Source organism: Salvelinus alpinus, chromosome 4 (genome assembly GCF_045679555.1).
Source record: "Salvelinus alpinus chromosome 4, SLU_Salpinus.1, whole genome shotgun sequence".
Taxonomy (NCBI): domain Eukaryota; kingdom Metazoa; phylum Chordata; class Actinopteri; order Salmoniformes; family Salmonidae; genus Salvelinus; species Salvelinus alpinus.
This window is the reverse complement of record NC_092089.1, coordinates 81566950-81587292: the sequence shown is the minus strand read 5'-3', so window position 1 is coordinate 81587292 and position 20343 is coordinate 81566950. Positions and strand designations below refer to the sequence as shown.

At 45.8% G+C, this 20343-nt stretch overlaps 2 pseudogenes; both read right to left on the bottom strand.

Annotated features, from left to right (window-relative positions):
* Nucleotides 1–20343, bottom strand: part of LOC139574526 (ecto-NOX disulfide-thiol exchanger 2-like) — a 395743-nt pseudogene that overhangs the window by 154832 nt on the left and 220568 nt on the right.
* Nucleotides 2001–17991, bottom strand: LOC139572244 (CD209 antigen-like protein E; annotated as a pseudogene).

The window sequence follows — 20343 nt, the reverse complement described above, 5'->3', positions numbered from 1 at the left end:
TTTCTCCAAAAGTATGATCTTTGTCCCCATGTGCAGTTGCAAACCTTAGTCTGTATTTTTTATTACGGTTTTGGAGCAGTGGCTTCTTCCTTGCTGAGCGGCCTTTCAGGTTATGTCGATATAGGACTTTACTGACTTTACTGACTTTACTGAAGACTCATCTCTTCAGTAGGTCATATGATTGAGTGTAGTCTGGCCCAGAAGTGTGAAGGTGAACGGAAAGGCTCTGGAGCAACGTACCGCCCTTGCTGTCTCTGCCTGGCCGGTTCCCCTCTCTCCACTGAGATTCTCTGCCTCTAACCCTATTACAGGGGCTGAGTCACTGGCTTACTGGTGCTCTTCCATGCCGTCCCTAGGAGGGGTGCGTCACTTGAGTGGGTTGAGTCGCTGATGTGATCTTCCTGTTTGATGACTCCTTGCTGTCCCCAGGCCACCTGGCCGTGCTGCTGCTCCAGTTTCAACTGTTCTGCCTGCGGCTATGGAACCCTGACCTGTTCACCGGACGTGCTACCTGTCCCAGACCTGCTGTTTTCAACTCTCTAGAGACCGCAGGAGCGGTAGAGATACTCTCTATGATCGGCTATGAAAAGCCAACTGACATTTACTCCTGCGGTTCTGACTTGTTGCACCCTCGACAACTATTGTGATTATTATTATTTGACCATGCTGGTCATTTATGAACATTTGAACATCTTGGCCATGTTCTGTTATAATCTCCACCCGGCACAGCCAGGAGAGGACTGGCCACCCCTCATAGCCTGGTTCCTCTCTAGGTTTCTTCCTAGGTTTTGGCCTTTCTAGAGTTTTTCCTAGCCACCGTGCTTCTACAATGGCATTGCTTGCTGTTTGGTGCTTTAGGCTGGGTTTCTGTACAGCACTTTGAGATATCAGCTGATGTAAGAAAGGCTATATAAATACATTTGATTTGATTTGACACATTTTACTGTGGATATAGATAATTATGTACCCGTTTCCTCCAGCGTCTTCATAAGGTCCTTTGCTGTTGATCTGGGTTTGATTTGCACTTTTCGCACCAAGGTATGTTCATCTCTGGGATACAGAACGCGTCTCCTTCCTGAGCGGTATGACGGCTGTGTGGTCACATGGTGTTTATACTATACTGTTGTTTGTACAGATGAATGTGGTACCTTCAGGCGTTTGAAAATTGCTCCCAAGGATGAACCAGACTTGTGGAGGTCTACAATTTTTTTTCTGTCTTGGCTGATTTCTTTAGATTTTCCCATAATGTCAAGCAAAGAGGCACTGAGTTTGAAGGTAAGCCTTGAAATACATCCACAGGTACACCCCCAATTGACTCAAATTATGTCAATTAGCCTTTCAGAAGCTTCTAAAGCCATGACATCATTTTCTGGCATTTTCCAAGCTGTTTAAAAGGCACAGTCAACTTAATGTATGATAACTTCTGACCCACTGGAACCCACTGGTATATAAGTTGACTTGCATTTAACTTCAGGTAGGTTTGGAGTATGAGTTATGGATAGGCCACTTTCTCACAGATCTCCTGTCAGGTTTTGGCCAAGACTGTTCGGGTTTTGGTCACTAGATGTCCCCATTGCACCTTTTTTGTACTTTTTTTTTTTTTTCTTGCTCTAATTATTGTTTGCACCTGTGGGTCGTTCCCTTGTTAGTATTTAAACCCTGTGTGTTCCTCAGTTCCTTGCTCAGTGTTTGTAAGTTAGCACCCAGCCCCAGCCCAAGCCTTGTTTTATACAGATATTTCTCTTGTTGGATTTTCCAGAGGTTCTCTGGTTTAGTTCTTGTGTATTATTTGAGTAGTCTTTTGAGGTTTGTTTTTCCCTGCTGTTTTTTACCACTTTGTGGAGTTTCTTTTGTATTTTGGAGGATTTCCATTTTGTGCCTCTTGGCTTTATTTTTGGACATTGTGGATTTAGTTTCTTTGCCTGAAGATTTTGTTCTTTAATTAAACCACCATCTCTAGTACTGCTGTGTCTGCCTCATCTTCTGGGTTCTGACGATTATTAGTGACTGTTTCTCGCACCGGGTCCTGACATCTCCAAGCGCAATTCGCTGCATTGTGTATCACACCAGCTATCCTCTGGGTTAGAAAAATAGGTCCATTGCTCTACACAGTCCTCGTCCTTGCCCTGATAACTATGAGGCTCCCCTCTCATCCAGTACCCTGTGGTCAGGGGAGTGCCATCCACAAATGTCCAGATCCCTTGTTCATCTCTGTGTCAGACCAATCCAGAATCCCTTGTTGATTAATTAATGGATAAATACCTGTTCTTCTCTGCTGTTTATGATCACCAGGTCTGCTCCTCTTCTTAGACAGTCCTGTCGACTCTCCGTCCACAATTTAGTCCCTTTAGAGATGTGGTACAACTTGCAGCTGAAATACCTCTATCCCAGTTGAGACTGTTGCTTTAGCATGGAGAGTTTTGTCTGGAGATGGTCCCTCTCTTTAGTCATGGCGTTGTTACTGCTCTGTAACTGGTCTCTCTCTGCTGTGGAGTTGGTTTTACAGTTTTTCTCATAACTGCCAAGAACACCATTATAGTAGAGACACAGGCCTGTGATCCGAGCAAGTAGGAGAACACACAGCAGCCCCAGACAAACTGCAGCAGCTCTGGAGTGACTCCTCTTCGAAGGGACATCGTTTATCTTGTTTCTGAAGTCATGAGATGTGATGTGTCGTGATTGGCATAGATAAAGACATCTTCATTATCTACACACTGTCTCAGTGATTCTACCTGACAGACTGAACAGTGTGGTAGCTGTATGGTGTGTCTGGGACTGTTTCCTGTCCATTGATGGTTAGTGACTAACATGTTTCCTTTCCACACACATACATTTCTGCAAGTTGACATTTATTGTCATGAGTCTTGTCCTGGAGGCAGACCTGGCTATAATGTAAAATATAATGAAAACAAAAATGTGCTTTTTGGTCTTAATTTAAGGTTAGACATTAGGGTTAGCAGTGTGGTTAAGGTTAGGGTTAGGTTTAAAATCAGATTTTATGACTTTGTGGGTGTGCCAGCTAGTGACCACTCTGCAAAACTGCCTCCAGAACAAGATTCATGATGAAAAACACTAACCTGCTACATTTCCTGGTAGATAGTGAGGCATAAACACCAATGCACTGGTAACTCTCTTACTGTGATGAGTGTTCATAGCAGGAAGGAGTGATGGGGGAGGAGCACACACACTTCAGCATGGTGTGATCCCTCACACACACTTCAGCAAACTGTGATCCATCACACACACTTCAGCACGCTGTGATCCCTCACACACACTTCAGCACGCTGTGATCCCTCACACACACTTCAGCACGCTGTGATCCCTCACACACACTTCAGCACGCTGTGATCCCTCACACACACTTCAGCACGCTGTGATCCCTCACACACACTTCAGCACGCTGTGATCCCTCACACACACTTCAGCACGCTGTGATCCCTCACACACACTTCAGCACGCTGTGATCCCTCACACACACTTCAGCACACTGTGATCCCTCACACACACACTTCACACCTGACCAAAGGACATCAGCAACACTGCAGCAAAGTTAATCTCAATACAGGGTCAAAATATATTTTTTTACGCTGATCTTAACTTTTTTTGCAAATTGGAGTGGGTCCAGGGTGTCTGGGATTATGGTGTTGATGTGAGTCATGACCAGCCTTTCAAAGCACTACATGGCTACAGATATGAGTGCTACGGGGCGATAGTCATTTAGACAGGTTACCTTAGTGTTTTTGGGCACAGGGACAATGGTGGTCTGCTTGAAACATGTAGGTATTACAGACTGAGTCAGGGAGAGGTTGAAAATGTCAGTGAATACACTTGCCAGCTGGTCAACACATGCTCTGAATTCGCGTCCTGGTAATCCGTCTGGCCCTGCGGGCTTGTAAATGTTAACCTGTTGAAGGGTTTTACTCACATTGGCTACAGAGAGCGTGATCACACAGTCGTCTGGAAGCAACCGGTGCACTCATGCATAGTTCAGTGTTGCTTGCCTCGGAGCGAGCATAGAAGGCATTTAGCTCATCTGATAGGCTTGCGTCAGTGGGCAGCTCGCGGCTGGGATTCCCTTTGTTAACCATGATAGTTTGCAAGCCCTGCCACATCCGACGAGTGTCAGAGTTGGTGTAGTAGGATTCTATCTTGGTAATGTATTGCTGTTTGATGGTTTGTCGTAGGGCGTAGTGGGATTACTTATAAACGTTCAGATTAGTGTCCCGCTCCTTGAAAGCAGCAGCTCTAGCTCAGTGCAGATGTTGCTCAGTGCAAATGTTGCTTAGTGCGAATGTTGCAGATGTACACCTGTTATTTACGAAGCATGTGACAAATACAATTTTATTTTGATTTAACAATTACTCACACAATTACACACACACACACACACACACACACACACACACACACACACACACACACACACACACACACACACACACACACACACACACACACACACACACACACACACACACACACGACCTGCCTAGGTTCTCCACTTCGTAGGGGATTTGAAGGGCATCTGTCCTCTTTCTCTTCAGTCCCATGTAATTATGGACAGACACTCTCATGCAGCCACTTCCTTTAGAAGTCTATTTTGCTGACTGAGATGTGAGGAGTGCTTTGTGAAAGAGCAGAGGCAGAGAGAGACGCAGGTTGGCATTTATTGGGATGACTCATGTACTGAAGGCAGCTCTGCAGGTAGCCACAAGATGGCACAGCCACAAAGTCTTAAAAACCCGATTTTAAACCTAACCCTAACCTTAACCACACTGCTAACCTTATGCCTGACCTTAACTTTAAATGACGACCAAAAAGCAAATATATATATAGCTAATTTTGACTTTGCAGCTGGCCCATCTAGTGGAAATCGCTCAGCTCTGCCTCCAGGACAAGATTCATCCCAAAATAACAACCTGCGAGAGAGACAGAAAAGGAGACAGAGAACGGAGAGAGAATCGGACGAATGAAAAATAGAGATAGAAAAGAGAAGATAGAGGGGGGCTGGATGGAGATGCACATTGACACACTCCTAGCCAGAGAGAGAGAGTGGGGCTGGATGGAGATGCACATTGACACACTCCTAGCCAGAGAGAGAGAGTGGGGCTGGATGGAGATGCACATTGACATGCTCCTAGACAGAGAGAGAGAGTGGGGCTGGATGGAGATGCACATTGACATGCTCCTAGCCAGAGAGAGAGAGTGGGGCTGGATGGAGATGCACATTGACATGCTCCTAGACAGAGAGAGAGAGGGGGGCTGGATGGAGATGCACATTGACATGCTCCTAGACAGAGAGAGAGAGTGGGGCTGGATGGAGATGCACATTGACATGCTCCTAGCCAGAGAGAGAGAGTGGGGCTGGATGGAGATGCACATTGACATGCTCCTAGCCAGAGAGAGAGAGTGGGGCTGGATGGAGATGCACATTGACATGCTCCTAGACAGAGAGAGAGAGTGGGGCTGGATGGAGATGCACATTGACATGCTCCTAGACAGAGAGAGAGAGGGGGCTGGATGGAGATGCACATTGACATGCTCCTAGACAGAGAGAGAGAGTGGGGCTGGATGGAGATGCACATTGACATGCTCCTAGACAGAGAGAGAGAGGGGGGCTGGATGGAGATGCACATTGACATGCTCCTAGACAGAGAGAGAGAGGGGGGCTGGATGGAGATGCACATTGACATGCTCCTAGCCAGAGAGAGAGAGTGGGGCTGGATGGAGATGCACATTGACATGCTCCTAGACAGAGAGAGAGAGTGGGGCTGGATGGAGATGCACATTGACATGCTCCTAGACAGAGAGAGAGAGGGGGCTGGATGGAGATGCACATTGACATGCTCCTAGACAGAGAGAGAGAGTGGGGCTGGATGGAGATGCACATTGACATGCTCCTAGACAGAGAGAGAGAGGGGGGCTGGATGGAGATGCACATTGACATGCTCCTAGACAGAGAGAGAGAGGGGGGCTGGATGGAGATGCACATTGACATGCTCCTAGCCAGAGAGAGAGAGTGGGGCTGGATGGAGATGCACATTGACATGCTCCTAGACAGAGAGAGAGAGGGGGCTGGATGGAGATGCACATTGACATGCTCCTAGACAGAGAGAGAGAGGGGGGCTGGATGGAGATGCACATTGACACACTCCTAGCCAGAGAGAGAGAGTGGGGCTGGATGGAGATGCACATTGACATGCTCCTAGACAGAGAGAGAGAGGGGGGCTGGATGGAGATGCACATTGACACACTCCTAGCCAGAGAGAGAGAGGGGGGCTGGATGGAGATGCACATTGACATGCTCCTAGACAGAGAGAGAGAGGGGGGCTGGATGGAGATGCACATTGACACACTCCTAGCCAGAGAGAGAGAGTGGGGCTGGATGGAGATGCACATTGACATGCTCCTAGACAGAGAGAGAGAGGGGGGCTGGATGGAGATGCACATTGACATGCTCCTAGACAGAGAGAGAGAGGGGGCTGGATGGAGATGCACATTTACATCCTCCGTGCCAGAGAGATAGAGAAAGAAAGAGAGTGAGACTGCGGGGCTTGTGTGTGAGAAAATACTGTTCTGCAGGGCTGTTGTTATTCAGATCAAGGTCAGTGTGAGGGGCTGTATGGTGTCAGGGTAGCCTGGAGGTCCTGCTCCCTGTGATGGCCACCATATGCAGCCTGTTGACCTGCTGCCATGGGGATGACAGGGCCACTGACTCACCAGGCTCCTCTAACCCTCACCTCACCTCACACACACACACACACACACACACACACACACACACACACACACACACACACACACACACACACACACACACACACACACACACACACACACACACACACACACACACACACACACACACACACACACACTTGTAGGATCTTTTTAGCTCCAGTTTGCTACAGCAGGAAAATAATCCTGCAGCAACAGGAAATGTGAATTATTATGTGGATTATAATTAAGTTTGAAATTTCAAAGTGGAAATTACAAATGTCTGAAGCGTTTTTAAAACCCCTAAGGGCCCGGGCTGGGTTTCTACTAAGCTAACATATGGAATTGTTTTATATACGAAGGATCATTTAGCTATTTGATTTGGAATTTTAGGACCCCCGTAGGTATCATGAAAATACGCTAGGCTACCTTCCGCCCTAATAAATAGTATTTCTCTGAAATAGGGGTTTATTAAAGACACCTCTCCTTTAAAACGCTCTGCCTTTCATGAGAAACCCAAGTGACAACGAGAGATGAATAGAGAGACAGGGAGCGGACTGAGAGATGAGAGAGAGAGGAAGGATTATTGGAGCAGAGACAAAAGAATGGGAGACAGAGGAAGTAGAGCAGGAGAACGTAGAGGTGTCAAGAAAGGATACATTCAGAGGACAGTGGAGGGAATAAGAGCAGAAGAAGATATGACCTGGCCCAAGTCTGAGAAAGGAAAGATGAAGTGGTTTAAGAGGAGAGATGAAGGGGTAAAGGAGGAGAGATGAAGGGGTAAAGGAGGAGAGATGAAGGAGTAAAGGAGGAGAGATGAAGGGGTAAAGGAGGAGAGATGAAGGGGTAAAGGAGGAGAGATGAAGGGGTAAAGGAGGAGATATGAAGAGGTAAAGGAGGAGATATGAAGAGGTAAAGGAGGAGAGATGAAGGGGTAAAGGAGGAGAGATGAAGGAGTAAAGGAGGAGAGATGAAGGAGTAAAGGAGGAGAGATGAAGGGGTAAAGGAGGAGAGATGAAGGGGTAAAGGAGGAGATATGAAGGGGTAAAGGAGGAGATATGAAGAGGTAAAAGAGGAGATATGAAGAGGTAAAGGAGGAGAGATGAAGGGGTAAAGGAGGAGAGATGAAGGGGTAAAGGAGGAGAGATGAAGGGGTAAAGGAGGAGAGATGAAGGAGTAAAGGAGGAGAGATGAAGGAGTAAAGGAGGAGAGATGAAGGGGTAAAGGAGGAGAGATGAAGGGGTAAAGGAGGAGATATGAAGAGGTAAAGGAGGAGAGATGAAGAGGTAAAGGAGGAGAGATGAAGAGGTAAAGGAGGAGAGATGAAGGGGTAAAGGAGGAGAGATGAAGGGGTAAAGGAGGAGAGATGAAGGGGTAAAGGAGGAGAGATGAAGGGATAAAGGAGGAGAGATGAAGAGGTAAAGGAGGAGATATGAAGAGGTAAAGGAGGAGAGATGAAGGGGTAAAGGAGGAGAGATGAAGGGGTAAAGGAGAAGAGATGAAGGAGTAAAGGAGGAGAGATGAAGGAGTAAAGGAGGAGAGATGAAGGGGTAAAGGAGGAGAGATGAAGGGGTAAAGGAGGAGATATGAAGAGGTAAAGGAGGAGATATGAAGAGGTAAAGGAGGAGAGATGAAGGGGTAAAGGAGGAGAGATGAAGGGGTAAAGGAGGAGATATGAAGAGGTAAAGGAGGAGAGATGAAGGAGTAAAGGAGGAGAGATGAAGGGGTAAAGGAGGAGAGATGAAGGGGTAAAGGAGGAGATATGAAGGGGTAAAGGAGGAGAGATGCAGGGGTAAAGGAGGAGAGATGAAGGGGTAAAGGAGGAGATATGAAGAGGTAAAGGAGGAGAGATGAAGGGGTAAAGGAGGAGAGATGAAGGGGTAAAGGAGGAGATATGAAGAGGTAAAGGAGGAGATATGAAGGGGTAAAGGAGGAGATATGAAGGGGTAAAGGAGGAGATATGAAGGGGTAAAGGAGGAGATATGAAGGGGTAAAGGAGGAGATATGAAGGGGTAAAGGAGGAGAGATGAAGGGGTAAAGGAGGAGATATGAAGGGGTAAAGGAGATGTGATGACTGAGAGCTTTCAGAAGTGCCTCTGACAGTTTATGACAGGGTGCCAGGCTGATGGTATTGTGTAATGTATGTATACTACAGCCCTAAATAACCAGCCCCAACCCCATCATCAGCCCTAACTAACCAGCCCCAACCCCATCCTCAGCCCTAACTAATCAGCACTAACCCCATCCTCAGCCCAAACTAATCAGCACTAACCCCATCCTCAGCCCTAACTAATCAGCACTAACCCCATCCTCAGCCCTATCTAACCAGCCCCAACCCCATCCTCAGCCCTAACTAACCAGCCCCAACCCTATCCTCAGCCCTATCTAACCAACCCCATCCTCAGCCCTAACTAACCAGCCCCAACCCCATCCTCAGCCCTATCTAACCAACCCCATCCTCAGCCCTAACTAACCAGCCCCAACCCCATCCTCAGCCCTAACTAACCAGCCCCAACCCCATCCTCAGCCCTAACTAATCAGTACTAACCCCATCCTCAGCCCAAACTAATCAGCACTAACCCCATCCTCAGCCCAAACTAATCAGCACTAACCCCATCCTCAGCCCAAACTAATCAGCACTAACCCCATCCTCAGCCCTAACTAACCAGCCCCAACCCCATAATCAGCCCTAACTAACCAACCCCATCCTCAGCCCTATCTAACCAACCCCATCCTCAGCCCTATCTAACCAGCCACAACCCCATCCTCAGCCCTAACTAACCAGCCACAACCCCATCCTCAGCCCTATCTAACCAGCCACAACCCCATCCTCAGCCCTATCTAACCAGCCCTAACCCCTTCCTCAGCCCTATCTAACCAGCCCCAACCCCATCCTCAGCCCTAACTAACCAGCCCCAACCCCATCCTCAGCCCTAACTAACCAGCCCCAACCCCATCCTCAGCCCTAACTAACCAGCCCCAACCCCATCCTCAGCCCTAACTAACCAGCCCCAACCCCATCCTCAGCCCTATCTAACCAGCCCTAACCCCATCCTCAGCCCTATCTAACCAACCCCATCCTCAGCCCTAACTAACCAGCCCCAACCCCATCCTCAGCCCTATCTAACCAGCCACAACCCCATCCTCAGCCCTATCTAACCAGCCCCAACCCCATCCTCAGCCCTAACTAACCAGCCCCAACCCCATCCTCAGCCCTAACTAATCAGCACTAACCCCATCCTCAGCCCTATCTAACCAGCCCCAACCCCATCCTCAGCCCTAACTAACCAGCCCCAACCCCATCCTCAGCCCTAACTAATCAGCACTAACCCCATCCTCAGCCCTATCTAACCAGCCCCAACCCCATCCTCAGCCCTAACTAACCAGCCCCAACCCCATCCTCAGCCCTAACTAACCAGCCCCAACCCCATCCTCAGCCCTAACTAATCAGCACTAACCCCATCCTCAGCCCTATCTAACCAGCACTAACCCCATCCTCAGCCCAAACTAACCAGCCCCAACCCCATCCTCAGCCCAAACTAATCAGCACTAACCCCATCCTCAGCCCAAACTAATCAGCACTAACCCCATCCTCAGCCCTAACTAACCAGCCCCAACCCCATCCTCAGCCCTAACTAATCAGCACTAACCCCATCCTCAGCCCAAACTAATTAGCACTAACCCCATCCTCAGCCCTAACTAACCAGCCCCAACCCCGGAATCAGCCCTAACTAACCAACCCCATCCTCAGCCCTATCTAACCAACCCCATCCTCAGCCCTATCTAACCAGCCACAACCCCATCCTCAGCCCTATCTAACTAGCCACAACCCCATCCTCAGCCCTATCTAACCAGCCCTAACCCCTTCCTCAGCCCTATCTAACCAGCCCCAACCCCATCCTCAGCCCTAACTAACCAGCCCCAACCCCATCATCAGCCCTAACTAACCAGCCCCCACCCTATCATCAGCCCTAACTAACCAGCCTCAACCCCATCCTCAGCCCTAACTAACCAGCCCCAACCCCATCCTCAGGCCCGCTCTGAAGATGGCGCCAATAGACATGGTCACCTGGTTCCTGGCTCCTAAGCGACTTTGTAGTATGTATTTTGTGTGTGTGTGTTATTTCTCACATTATTAGCTCAGAATGTTTTTTGCATTATTACATACAGACAGAAATATCTTTTGGATATTAGAGCAGAGGTAACTCACCAGCATTTTGACCAGAAATATGACTTTCCTGAATTGTATCCTTTGTTCGTACCCCCCAAGGCTATTCCACTTATCCCAGAGGCTGCTTCAAGACGCCGCAGGAGAGGAGGTATTCGGAGTAGACTTCTAGTCCTACTCAGGAGGCGTGCAAACCATCCACCGCTTCTGAGTATATTACTCGCTAATGCTCAGTCTCTGGACAATAAAGTAGACGAACTCAAGGCGATTTTTCCACAAGCATTTCTTGTGGAAGCAAAATGCTTGCTAAATATTTGTATGCAACCAATAAAATGTGATTTGATTTGATTTTAATGTAAAGTGGAACCCGGGTTCTAAGTTAAAAGACAAACAGGGTTCTAGAGGTAAAGACAAACAGGATTCTAAAGATATAGTGGAACATGGTTCTAAAGTTAAAGACAAACAGGATTCTGAAGGTAAAGTGGCACAGGGTTCTAAAGTTAAAGACAAACAGGATTCTGAAGGTAAAGTGGAGCAGGGTTCTAAAGTTAAAGACAAACAGGATTCTAAAGGTATAGTGGAACAGATTAAACAGGATTATAAATGTAAAGTGGAACAGGATTCTAGAGGTAAAGTTGAACAAGGCTGTAAAGGTAATGGGGAATATGGTGCTAAAGGTCAAGTGGAACAGGGTTCTAAAGGTAAAATGGAACAAGACTATAAAGTTAATATTGAATATTTTTTTGAAGGTAAAGTGGAACAGGGTTCTAAAGGTAAAATGGAACAAGACGACAAAGTTAATATTGAATATTTTTTTGAAGGTAAAGTGGAACAGAGTCATATGTAGATGATGTATAGGAGAGCAGTTTTAACCTTTTGTCAATAGGGGGAGCTGTTAACACTATTTTTTTTTTACATTTCCAAATTAAACTGCCTCGTACTCAATTCTTGCTCGTACAATATGCATATTATTATTACTATTGGATAGAAAACAATCTCTAGTTTCTAAAACCGTTTGAATTATGTCTGTGGGTGAACCAGAACTCTTTCTACAGCGAAAATCATGACAGGACATGCGAAGGTCAGAAAACTAGGCTCTGTTCTCAGATCAGTTTAAAGCTCTGTGTGTGCCCTATGGGTCGAAATGAACTGCACCCGCCTTCCCCTGGATGTCAGTAACCAATGAGAAGTGGAATGGAGTCTCTACGTATTTCTCAGAGTTTATAAAAGGCCATGGAGTGACATGTCCGTTCTTTTGGACGCTCGTCAAGGCGCAAGAGAGGACATCAGAATGGCATGCTCAAAAGCTCTCGTTATCGGCATAAGATATATCCGTCTGTGATTTAATTCGATATAGGTGTTAGAAACATCATAACGAAGTTATTTTAAACCGATTTATATCAGTTTATGCGAGTATATTGCTATTTTCGGAATTTTCGTAGTATTGCGCTTTGAGGATTTGGACATGTGTGTGCCACGTAGCTATTGTTAGCTGCTAGTTCCGAAGTTGAAGAGGACGTTTTACAACAAAGCAACGATTATTTTGGACAAAGGACAACTTGCCCAAGATTCTGATGGAAGCTCGTCCAAAAGTAAGAGCTATTTATGATTTTATTCCGTATTTATGTGGAAAAATGTAAACGCATTTGTCGGCCATTATTGCGGCACTAGTCTGGCTGTAACGCACACTGTATGTCTAGTAACGTTAATTTTAAAAAATCTAACTCAGCGGTTGCATTAATAACTAATGCATCTTTCATTAGCTGTCCAACCTGTATTTTTTTTGTCAATCTAATCGATAAATAATCGTAAACTTAGGTGCCTTTCCAAGATGGCGCCGGCCAGAATGCATGCCATGTTTTGACTGATTACATTGCATAACCACGATTTGTGATGCTAAATATGCACATTTTCGAACAAACTCTATATGCATTGTGTAATATGATGTTACAGGACTGTCATCTGAAGAATTCTGAGAAGGTTAGTGAAAAAATGTATATATTTTGGTGGTGATAACGTTATCGCTCTTTTTGCCTTGAATCAATGCTGGGGTGATGTTAGCTCATGTGGTATGCTAATATAACGATATATTGTGTTTTTCGCTGTAAAACACTTAGAAAATCTGAAATATTGTCTGGATTCACAAGATCTGTGTCTTTCAATTGCTGTACGCTGTACGCTGTGTATTTTTAAGAAATGTTTTATGATGAGTAATTAGGTAATACACGTTGCTCTCTGTAGTTATTCTAGTCGCTTTGGTGAGTTTTGTGATAGTGGCTGCAATGGTAAACTATGATTTATACCTGAAAAATGCACATTTTTCTAAAAAAACATATGCTATACCATAAATATGTTATCAGACTGTCATCTTATGAAGTTGTTTCTTGGTTAGTGGCTATATATATCTTTATTTAGTCGAATTAGTGATAGCTACTGATGGAGTAAAAAACTGGTGGAGTAAAAAAAGTGGTGTCTTTTGCTAACGTGGTTAGCTAATAGATTTACATATTGTGTCTTCCCTGTAAAACATTTTAAAAATCAGAAATGATGGCTGGATTCACAAGAAGTGTATCTTTCATCTGGTGTCTTGGACTTGTGATTTAATGATATTTAGATGCTAGTATTTACTTGTGACGCTATGCTAGGCTATGCTAGTCAGCTTTTTTACTGTGGGGGGTGCTCCCGGATCCGGGTTTGGGAGGAACTAGAAGTTAAAGGTAATGTGCACAGTGACTTTTCCTCATTTGATTTTCTCTCTACTTTGAGAGGTGTCATCCTGTGACAGCGCACACACTGAACACACACAGTGAAGACACACACTGAAGACACACAGTGAGCACACACAGTGAAGACAGATACTGAACACACACAGCGAAGGAAGACACATACCATGAAAACACACACAACATGAAAGCCTTGTGTGCTTAAGGGGTAGCGACTCCAGACTGTGTTCTGTTTATTGAAGGATCCTGGATTCCCAAAGCCACACAAGACAAAGAGCTTTGGTTTTAGTTTAGGCTGAAATTGATTCTTCCCAAATCTGACAAGTAAGTTTTCTTTGAAAAAGTCCCAAGACAGAAACTTTTCCCCGAGAGGAGATATTAAAGGAGCGATCCCAGTAAGTGTTTTTTCTCTGAGCGAGACAGTCTAAGGACAGTCTGAAGGTCAACGGAGACCTCAAAACACAAATATGAAGTGCATATCTTCATCTTAAAAAACACTTTTGGGGAGACTGGGGTTGGTTGTCTCATGGGTTGGTTGTCACAGTGTTAATTACTCCCAATATAAATGCCGTGTAATATTTTTTCGGTTAAAATGTTGCGGCGTCACTACAACCGGATGTCCCATAGGGCGGCGCACAATTGGCCCAGCATCAGTCGGGTTAGGATAGGGTTTGGCCGAAGGGGGGCTTTACATGGCTCATCGCGCTATAGCGACTCCTTGTGGCTGGCCAGGTGCCTGCAGGCTGACCCCAGTCATCAGTTGAACAGTGTTTCCTCTGACACATTGGTACAGCTAGCTTCCGGGACAAGCGAGCAGGTCTTAAGAAGCGCACCTTGGCGGGTCATGTTTTGGAGGATTTATGACTCGACCTTCGCCTCTCCTGAGCCCATTGGGGAGATGCAGAGATGAGACAAGATAGTAATCACAAAATTGGGGAGAATTCTTTTTTAAATGGGTAAATTCTTTGAAAGAACTCATCCAACTGGTCAATTCATGTCAGCATGCCAAAACATTGAGGTGTGTGTATATATATATACAGTTGAAGTTGGAAGTTTACATACACTTAGGTTGGAGTCATTAAAACTTAGGTTGGAGTCACTAAATCTCTTGTTAAAATTTAGTTTTGGCAAGTCGGTTAGGACATCTACTTTGTGCATGACACAAGTCATTTTTCCAACAATTGTTTACAGACAGATTATTTCACTTATAATTCACGGTATCACAATTCCAGTGGATCAGAAGTTTACATACACTGTTGACTGTGCCTTTAAACAGCTTGGAAAATGCCTGAAATTGATGTCATGGCTTTAGATGCTTCTGATAGGCTAATTGAAATAATTTGAGTCAATTGGAGGTGTACCTGTGATGTATTTCAAGGCCTACCTTCAAACTCAGTGCCTCTTTGCTTGACATCATGGGAAAATCTAAATAAATCAGACAAGACCTCAGAAAATAAATTGGAAACCTCCACAAGTCTGGTTCATCCTTGGGAGCAATTTCCAAATGCCTGAAGGTACCACGTTCATCTGTACAAACAATAGTACCCAAGTATAAACACCATGGGACCACGCAGCCATCATACCGCTCAGGAAGGAGACGCGTTCCATCTCCTAGAGATGAACGTACTTTGGTGCGAAAAGTGCAAATCAATCCCAGAACAACAGCAAAGGACCTTGTGAAGATGCTGGAGGAAACAGGTACAAAAGTATCTATATCCACAGTAAAACAGGTCCTATATCGACATAACCTGAAATGCCGCTCAGCAAGGAAGAAGCCACTGCTCCAAAACCGTAATAAAAAAGCCAGATTACAGTTTGCAACTGCACATGGGGACAAATATCGTACTTTTTGGAGAAATGTCCTCTGGTCTGATGAAACAAAAATATAACTTTTTGGCCATAATGACCATCGTTATGTTTGGAGGAAAAAGGGAGAGGTTTGCAAGCCGAAGAACACCATCCCAACCATGAAGAACGGGGGTGGCAGCATCATGTTGTGGGGGTGCTGTGCTGCAGGAGGGACTGGTGCACTTCACAAAATAGATGGCATCATGAGGTAGGACAATTATGTGGATATATTGAAGCAACATCTCAAGACATCAATCAGGAAGTTAAAGCTTGGTCGCAAATGGGTCTTCCAAATGGACAATGACCCCAAGCATACCTCCAAAGTTGTGTCAAAATGGCTTAAAGCCAACAAAGTAAAGGTATTGGAGTGGCTATCACAAAGTCCTGACCTCCATCCTATAGAAAATGTGTGGGCAGAACTGAAAAAGCATGTGCGAGCAAGGAGGCCAACAAACCTGACCCAGTTACACCAGCTCTGTCAGGAGGAATGGGCCAAAATTCACCCAACTTATTGTGGGAAGCTTTTGGAAGGCTAGTTTGACCCAAGTTAATAAATTTAAAGGCAATGCTACCAAATACTAATTGAGTGTATGTAAACTTCTGACCCACTGGGAATGTGATGAAAGTAATTAAAGCTGAAAAAAATAATTCTCTCTACTATTATTTTGACATTTCACATTCTTAAAATAAAGTGGCGATCCTAACTGTCCTAAGACAGGGAATTTTTACTAGGATTAAATGTCAGGAGTTGTGAAAACTGAGTTTAAATGTATTTGGCTAAGGTGTATGTAAACTTCCGACTTCAACTGATGGTAATTTCTTTGTAAATTCTCCATGATACTAGGGGGCGGGGGGGGGGGGGGGGGGGGGGTGATGTCACATATAATGTGGGGTTAGTTGTCACTTTCAACTCCATTTAAACTTTGCCCGCCATTATACAATAAAACCCAAGCTCTTTTGTGCTTGTGCTACAGTATAAAGAACTCCCCACCGGGCATGGACGTCACTTCAACGTCTAGTTCAGATTTACATTTGGTTGAGTTGTGAATTAATTGTGAAATCAACACAAAAACTCACCATGTAATTGAATTTACATTAACAGTTGGGCAAAAAAAAGACGAAATTTGCAAATCGAATTAGTTTTTCACGTTAATTCAACATCATTACATGGTGTTTTGGGGTTGAAATGACATGGAAACAATGTTGAGTCAACCAGTTTTTGCCCAGTGGGTCCATTCGTTGCCTCTCTCACACACACATATGGTTTTGCTGTCACACACGCACACATACACACACAAATGTACTTAAAATGTAATATGTTATTCTCACGGCATAAAATGCTGAATTTTCATAGAAATATCGTTTGATCAAAGAAAGAGCGGTAACTGCACATTTGGTCAAAAATGAGTTATTTACACTTGATACATGAAATACATGCTTTATCATCTGGACAAATATCCTGTCCACTGTGTTGTGTTTTGGAGAAAATAGGGGGGTCATGTTTGCAGTAACTGGAAAATGTTACAGTGAAACCTAGGGAAAAAAACAGTAACTGCAAACACCAATGTCAGTTAGTGCTTTTTACATTGGTTTCACTGAGCTTTGGGCTGCAGTTACTACAGTTTACCTTGGTATTATTTATTGTTCTTTGCTGATACAAGTATCAAACTAAACTCAGCAAAAAAACAAACATCCCTTTTTCAGGACCCTGTCTTTCAAAGATAATTCGTAAAAATCTAAATAACTTCTCAGATCTTTATTGTAAAGGGTTTAAACACTGTTTCCCATGCTTGTTCAATGACCCATAAACAATTAATGAACATGCATAGTTAAGACACTAACAGCTTACAGACGGTAGGCAATTAAGGTCACAGTTATGAAAACTTAGGACACTAACGAGGCCTTTCTACTGACTCTGAAAAACACCAAAAGAAAGATGCCCAGGGTCCCTGCTCATTTGCGTGAACGTGCCTTAGGCATGCTGCAAGGATTAATGAGGTCTGAAGATGTGGCCAGGGCAATAAATTGCAATGTCCGTACTGTGAGACGCCTAAGACAGCGCTACAGGGAGACAGGACGGACAGCTGATCGTTCTCACAGTGGCAGACAGTGTGTAACAACACCTGCACAGGATCGGTACATCCGAACATCACATCAGCAGGACAGGTACAGGATGGCAACAACAACTGCCCGAGTTACACCAGGAACGCACAATCCCTCCATCAGTGCTCAGACTTTACACAATAGGCTGAGAGAGGCTGGACTGAGGGCTTGTAGACCTGTTTTAAGGCAGGTCCTCACCAGACATCACCGACAACAACATTGCCTATGGGCACAAACCCACCGTCGCTGGACCAGACAGGACTGGCAAAAAGTGCTCTTCACTGACGAGTCACAGTTTTGTCTCACCATGAAGCAGCGCCTCTGATCTAGGTCCAGCAGCGGATGTCCTCGTCGGTTTGGGTCGCCCTCCTGCTTCACGGCCTTGACTGGTTCCGTCGGGCCCCCTTCAGGCCCTCGCCTCTCTAGGTGCATTTCTTACCCCTCCCCGCATCCACTCTCTCCGCCCGGGCTCCTTTCAGCAGGTCCTGGGTGTTCTGCTGGTTTTCCACCACGGTCAGCAATTCCTCCAGGCTCTGGGGGTTCTGCATGCTCGCCGCCTTCCTCATCTCGTATGGCAGGGCCCAAAGGTACCGATCCAGGACGACCTTATCGATTATCGGGAGGGACGGTACGTCGGTCAGTAGCCACCTTGGTCAGGCGCACCAGGTTGCTCATCTGAGCGCGGGGGGAGAGGGTGGAGTCAAAGGCCCAGTCGTGGAACATTTGTGCACGGCATGCAAGGCTGAATCCATAACGGCTCAGGATCTCACATTTGAGTCCCTCATAATTCGCTGCCTGGTCGGCGTGCAGGTCGAAGTAGGCCTTCTGGGCCTCCCCGGAGAGATAGGGTGCCAAAAGGCTAGCCCACTTGGGCTTGGGCCATCCTTCCCTCTGCACTCTCCTTTCGAAGGTGCACAAATACATCTCCACATCATCTTCCTCCAGGAACTTGATCAGGAACTGATTCGGGCTAGACTCCCGAGCCATCCCACCATATCTCCGCTTCCAGTCTGAGGTTTTGTGGCCCTGCTCTTGCTCCTGGAGAGCCTGTTGCTTCTGCTGGCTGAGGATAAACTGAGCCACCTGTTCCTCCATGGTAATCTCTGTACGCTCGGGTTGAGAGACAGGGAGGTTCTAGTCAGAAAACACAACTTTACTAGGCAACAAAATAAACATAACAACAAAATAATGGAGGTTTTACTCAGTCCTTATTCTCAGGTTCTGCTCCGTCTCTGTCTCTCTCTCTCCCCCTCTCTCAACCCCCTCGCTTTGTCTCTCATCCTCTCTCTTACCCCTCTCCCTTTCTGTCTCCCTCCCTCTCTCCCCCCCTCTCTCTCCCCCTTCTCTCTCTCCCTCTCCCCCTCTCTCTCTCTTCCCCTTCCCTCCCCCTCCACCCCCCCTCTTCTCTCGATTCAATTACATTTCAATTTAAGGGGCTTTATTGGCATGTGAAACAGATGTTTACATTGCCAAAGCAAGTGAACTAGATAATAAACAAAAGTAAAATAAACAAAAAAAATGTACGGTAAACACTCCACTCACAAGTCTCTCTATCTCCCCTTCCCTCCCACTATCTCTCTCTCTCTCCCCCCCCTCTCTCTCTCTCTTACCCCTCACTGTTTCTCTCCCACTCTCTCTCTATACCTCTCTCGCTTTCTCTCTCCCTCCATCTCCCTCTCTTTTCCCCCTTGCCCTGTCTCCCTCCCTCCCCCATCTCTCTCTCTATCTCTCCCCCTCTTTATCTCTTTCTCCCACTTCTCTCTCTCCCTCTCCACCTCTTTCCCTATTCCCCCTTCCCTCCCCTCCCTCTCACTCTCCCTCTCCCTCTCCCTCTCCCTCTCCCTCTCTCGCTCTTTCTCTCTGAGGAGATGTGAATGTAGATCAGTGTCTCCCTCTATATCCAGTGAGTCTCACACAAGCAACAGTGTCAAACAATCCATTCCTGAGCGGCTTTTTAGCTGTCTGGTGCTATCCATGTGTGTCTGCGAGGTGTGTCTGTGTGTGTTAAGGTGGGTGGGTGGGTGGGTGGGCGTGCATGTGTGCATGTGTGTGTGTACGTGTGCATGTGTGTCTGTTTAGAATGTGTGTGTACCCATAACACCTACTGCTAGGCTGGAGAGTTTATAAGCTGTCAGAATTGTAATGTGGAGACGATAAGGCCCTGCAGAACTTCCCTGGGCCAGATCAGTTACAGAGAGACCTTGACACCTTTTCATTCCCTTGCATTTTAGACCAGACCACTGGCGTCAATATTGGCATTTACAATGCAGGAGAGAGGAAGAGAAGGCTTATGGCTGCATAAATGAACTGTGAGGAGAGAGATGAACCCTGAGCTGGTTTCAGTCATAGTCAGCACTCAGGTAATAGAGGAGGTAGCACTGAGACTGCACCAGTGAAGGTAGTAAATTACCTTTTAATGGCGTCAGACCAAGGCTCTGCATCTCTCCTCGTGCTCCTAGACCTTAGTGCTGCTTTTGATTCCATCGATCACCACATTCTTTTGGAGAGATTGGAAACCCAAATTGGTCTACACGGACAAGTTCTGGCCTGGTTTAGATCTTATCTGTCGGAAATATATCAGTTTGTCTCTGTTGATGGTTTGTCTTCTGACAAATCAACTGTACATTTCGGTGTTCCTCAAGGTTCCGTTTAAGGACCACTATTGTTTTCACTATATATTTTACCTCTTGGTGATGTCATTTGGAAACATAATGTTAACTTTCACTGCTATGGGGACAATACACAGCTGTACATTTCGATGAAACATGGTGAAGCCCCAAAATT